Source organism: Chiloscyllium punctatum, chromosome 18 (genome assembly GCF_047496795.1).
Source record: "Chiloscyllium punctatum isolate Juve2018m chromosome 18, sChiPun1.3, whole genome shotgun sequence".
Classification (NCBI taxonomy): Eukaryota; Metazoa; Chordata; class Chondrichthyes; order Orectolobiformes; family Hemiscylliidae; genus Chiloscyllium; species Chiloscyllium punctatum.
The window spans coordinates 37,336,632-37,342,894 of NC_092756.1; positions in this window are offsets into that span (position 1 = coordinate 37,336,632).

Here is a 6,263-nt window from a genome sequence, read left to right on the forward strand (position 1 = left end):
TCCTGATGCTCCAGGGTGAGTTATGCCAAAGGCGAGGGAAATAGTCAGCACAAGTATTCACATTAAAACTGGACAATTATTCATCAACAACATGTTGCCGAATGATAGAGGTAGACTGAAGAATGGGACTGGCCGGAGGAGTCAGAATTCGGATGGTCCAATCACATGAATGAGAATAAAAATAAAGGCATTGCCATATCAACTGAAAGGATTAGTGATATCACATTCTCAATCCACCTCACAGAACCAGACCGGACACCATACACCCAGAGGAGATATCTGTTCAGTATGGAACACTGCGCAGTCCAGGCTAGTGCACTGCTGAACACTACCCTGAATTAATCCAGAGCGGAACACTGGGCACACTGTCGCAGTGCATTGATCTATAAACCCAGATGAGATATGCGTTCAGCAGGAAGCACTGTGCAGACCTGGTTGGTGTACTGTGCAATACAATCACAATTTACCTAGAGTGGAAAAGGTGTATGGAACACTGCGCAGTCCAGGCTAGTGCACTGCTGAACACTACCCTGAATTAATCCAGAGCGGAACACTGGGCACACTGTCGCAGTGCATTGATCTATAAACCCAGATGAGATATGCGTTCAGCAGGAAGCACTGTGCAGACCTGGTTGGTGTACTGTGCAATACAATCACAATTTACCTAGAGTGGAAAAGGTATGCAGACCACAATAGTGCATTGATCTATAAACCCAGAGAAGCTATGTGTTCAGCAGGAAGCACTGTGCAGACCTGGTTGGTGTACTGTGCAATGCAACCACAATTTACCCAGAGTATGCAGACCACAGCAGTGCATTGATTTATAAACCAAGGTGAGATATGCGACCAGAGTGTGGAACTGTGTCCATCAACTCAGTGCATTGCTCAGCAACACTTTGTTACATCACTGCTCAGCGTGGGGAAACTTTCAGCCCATGCTGGAAGTAACAGGATGTACTGCTCCAAACCATTTACAGCTCTATATCTCCATCGTATCTTGACACAGGGGTGCTGTGGGTGTGAACATCACAGCCAGAGAGAAATTGCGGGGAATCAGTTCAAGAGTCAACAAATGGGAGGGGTTTGGGTAATAGACAGAGAGAGCGAGATTGAGAGACAATGTCATGGAAGGATTTGTTCCCAGGATCCAGAATTCTGAAATGAAGACATTTCAACGGTATCCTGCAACATGAGTCAGTGTTTCCAGGAATGATGGTTGAATAAGATACTGGTGAGAATTCAGATGATGGAGAGTATTGAGGATGAGCATTTGTTTGGCGGCTTTGTAACTATGAGTAGGGTCAGCAGAATCTTCGACACATTGGGCTGCATCTAATAATAATTTATCACAGTGATATTTTCACTGAGTATGACAGAAGGATTGTCTGTATGAGACTGAGCTAGTTTCCTGGTGATATCTCAACGAACTCACCTCATTAACTACCTATCCCACCCCATGGCATCCCTCTCATTCAATGCCAGCTCGACTTTCCTTCATGGTCGGAGGTACTCACGAACGTCCGCATGACTCTAGATAATCCGTGATCCCTGGCACTGGTGCCATCTTCAAAAGACCAAAGGGCACAGGGTCCAGCTTTCTCCGGTTGGAGCTGCCCTGCAGTTTACCATGAGCATGGCAGATAATGGAAAATTGCACAACGGTTAGTCAATAGAGTCACGGAAATCCTGGTGGATGAGCTAATACAGAGGAGGACCATTCTCTTCCTAGAGTGGGCCACACTACCAGACCCATCGAGCTTGGTCTGAACTCACCACCCAATTCAGTAGAGTTTCTGTGGTCTGAAGAAATGTCCAGCAATACAGGACAAGCACCAATAACCTTCCCCGTTCTGTCAGGACAAGGGTCACCGTATTCTCTCTGCTTCCTCATACTCACTGCATATCTGTTATAGCACCGACCCCTCAACAGGGCTCATGCGTCACCACTCTCACTACTACCAGCAGTCTCCCTTTCTGTCTCTCTCCCTCCACTTTACCCCGCAAACCAATAAACCTGCATAGATAAAACAGTGTGGACTGACTCCCTCGGGACACCTCACCATGTCCCTCACCTACACCAGCACAAACAGCAAGGCCACCCACTCCCACCCCTCTCCCTCCCTTTCTCCCATTCCAGGAGAAACTGCCTGAAATAGGACAGAAAGGGTCAAGTCGAGAGTGGCTTATGTGTAGTGCCTGAGATACATTCTGTCATCCCCACCAACATGTGGGGAGGACTCTGATACAAGCCAGAGAGAACCACGACGCCTCGTGTGGAGATTCCGAAACATCCACGTCCCACCAACCGAGAAAGGAGCAATGCTCAATGAAGAGCAATTCTCACTTTAAACGCACTGGCAGTTCTGTTCACCATGACACAACATAAAATCCGTGGCCCTGATGCCATCTCCCTTTTAGGTTGAGTTGGTACAAATGAATCCCAAAGGTCTCGGTGGGCAGAAGGGTGGGCTTACAACGCATCGTCACCACCACCTCTCAGGAAGGGAGCATGGAGGTTCCCTCCTCCACTTCCTCCTGTAAACAGCTCAGATACTGAAACTAATCTGTGATATTTTCTGCTCTCTCCACTTGTCCTGACATCTTCAATAATTTGTGCTTATATACACGCAGTGCCCTCTGTTCCAACACCCCTTTATACTTGTACAGAATGTATTATATTGATTTCAGAGTTATTCCTACCAAGGTGCAGCACCTCACACTGCACCTCGCATTGATTCTGATCTCCCACAAACCTGCACCCTACAGCAATGTTTCACTCTCCTGCTGGAGTTCCACGCTGATCTCCATGTCTTTATAATTCATCCAGGTTTGGTATCTGCAAACATTGAAATTGTCCTACAGGCACACTCCACACAGAAATACTGACTCACTCACTATTGTGAACAAGTGCAAGACTAACACAGTCCCTGAGGACAGACCTAAATACTGGCAAACACCAGACAGAATAATTGAAATATTGACAAGGCTACCATGGAGCAAGAGAACTACTGGCCGGCACTCCATGTCTCTGTGTGTTTCTGTGTATTAGTGAGTGTCTCTATGACTCTGTATTAATGTGTGTCTATCTGTGTGCATCAGTGTGAGGTGAGTCTGCAGTCTCTATGGTGCTTACAGTGATGTAGTATCCCCCAGATACGGGATCCGATGAAGGGTCCATTCACTTTTGTCCACAGATGCTGTCAGACCGGCTGAGCTTTCTGTTGCTGTCAGTCTCTGCTCGCCTCCCCATTCAACTGTACACGTGGGAGAGGAAGGTGTTAATCATCAGGGATTCAGTTTGGGAGGGACAGATGGAGGGGTGCAGCTCAAAGCACCATCCAAACACAGACAGATACACACACACAAACACACATACACAGATACACAGACACAAACCGAAACATAGACACACACACACGCACACAAACAGACGCATACACAAACACACACATACACACAGACACAGGCACACACACTCACAGAAACAAACACACAGGCAGGCACACATACAGCTGCACACAGACACACACACATACTCAGAGACACCCCACACCCACACAGACACAACCACACACCCAAACACACACACACAAACCCGGAGGCAGAGTGACACAGACGCACAAACAGATACACAGAGACGCACATACGCAAACTGACATACACGCGCACATTCGTGTCCCTCAGCCCTACATTCTGATGTTCCATTCAGCCCTTCGGACCTGTTACACAGGGGCAGATCGAGGCCACTCCAATGGTTAGGTGTAGTTTCGGAAATGTACTTGGAAAATCCAGGCTGTGTCAGGAAGTGAACCCCCAATCCATCTTTCCATGTTTCCCATCTCTATAACGTCTGCTTGAGATGTGGGTCAGACCCAGGTACTGTGGGAATGCAGTTCCCATATCCCACCCAGGGTTAACTCAAAAAATCTTCTGCTCTCCTTGAATGCAACGTTGTACAACATAACTTCCAGGAAAATAACCAGTTACTTTCCAAAAGAATAACATGACAACATAAGAAATGGGAGCAGGAGTTGGATATTCGGCCCCTCAAGCCTGCACTGTCTTTCAATAAGGGCATTGCTGATCAATCAAGCGCTCAACACCACTTTCCTGCTAACCCCTTGCTTCCCTCAACTTGCTGATATGTGAAAAGCCATTCACCCCGTCAGTGTCCCTTGGATGCTGCCTGAACGGTTGTTCTTTTTCAGCTTACGCTCTTTCAACACAGACACACATACACACAGACATACGCACAGCCACCCCACACCCAGATACACACACATGCCCAGATGCAGAGAGACATGCAGGTGCACAAACAGACACACAGAGATGTACACACTCCGACCGACACACACATACAGGCACACATACACAAAACACACACAGCCACAGATGTCACCAGTTTCGTCATTTCCCCTCCCCCCACCTTATTCCAGATCCAACCCTACAACTCGGCCCTTCCTTGTTGAACTGTACAACCTGTTCGTCTTCCTTCCCACCTATCCACTCCACCTTCCACTCTAAACTATCACCTTCAGCCCACCTTCATTTAACAATCGCCTTCCCAGACTTTCCCCCCAGACCACTGCCTTCCATTTATCCTTCGGAACCCTTGGCCCACAAGCCTCATTCCTAATGAAGGGGTTATGCTCGATATTTCCACTCTCCTGCTCCTTGGATGCTGCTTGAACAGTTGCGCTTCTTCAGCACCACACTCTTTCAAGACAGACACACGCACGCACACACAAAGACACAGAACAAAAAAACACAGGCAGACTCAGACACAGACAGACACACGTAACGACACACACACAAACACACTGACAGCCACACTTCCGACCCATGAAGTCAACGACACTCTCCCTCCACACACAGACACTCACCCTCCCCACACACACAAACCTAGGCTCACTCACAGGCACACACAGGTGCACACAGACACACAAACAAACACACACACACACACGGACAGACATACTCAAACAGTCACATGCACACCCACAATCCCCACATATGCACACATCCGCTAACACAGGCACACACAAACAGATATATACACTCAAATAGACACAGCCTAACACAGGCGCAGACCCATGCATAACACACACGAACACACAGACACAAACACACATAGACACATTCACGCACATAGGCACAAAGATACACAAACAGACAGACATACACACAGGCATGCAGACAGAAGCTCACACTCATTGACGTACACCACACAGGAAACACACCCATACAAACCAACACACAGGCAAGCACACACACAAACTCACACACACACAAACAGATAGATACCCACAACCACCCATACACAGACACCCACATTCCCCACACACATGCACACACACAGAGATGTACACTGGCACACAGGCACGCACACGCACAGAACAAGGGCACACACTAACACACACACAGATACACAAAGACATGCATACACACGCAGACGCACATACATACACACAGCTGCCCACACAGGCATACAAACACATACACACACACATGCACATACACACATTGGCGCACACAAACACATACACAAATGCACACACACATGCACGCACACACACATCCAGTAAAATGCAATGTTTAGTGATTTACCCTTACAAATAAACTTAGATGTAAGAAAGGATTGAAAAGTCCTAAAACGCTCCAACAGAGCATGGCATTGTATCATTTTCAGCACAAGAAGGAGAGGCAGAGGGAGAGGGAGGGGAGGGAGGGAGGCTTTGAACACCATTCAATGATTCACCAAAACAAAACAGTTCCCATTCCACACAGATGCAGAAATAGAGATGCAAACATGCATACACACACGAATGCAGAACACACAAAGAGATAGATATACATATAGAGTCACACAAATCGACAAGCGCGGACAGAAATATGCAGATGCATACAAACACACATGCAAGCTAAAGTTTTACAGGGGGTTTGAAAACAGACATATCAGCCCATACACTCAATTCTAACGATAATCTCAAACTAAACTCGTTCACGTTCCAGCGCTTGGAACATATTTTTCCAAGCCTTCACTTATTCTTGTACTTAATAAAATGTCTTTTAAACGTTGTAACTTTCCCCAAATCTAACACTTCTGAGGACGTTCATGTCGTACACGAACCAAACGATGTGTAATCACAATGCACTTCATAAGTCCTGATCAGGTATACACAAGAAATCTGTGGGAAGCTATATTGCTGGAAATCTTGATGAGATGTTCTTATCATCAATAGCCATAGCTGAAGTGCTGGAAT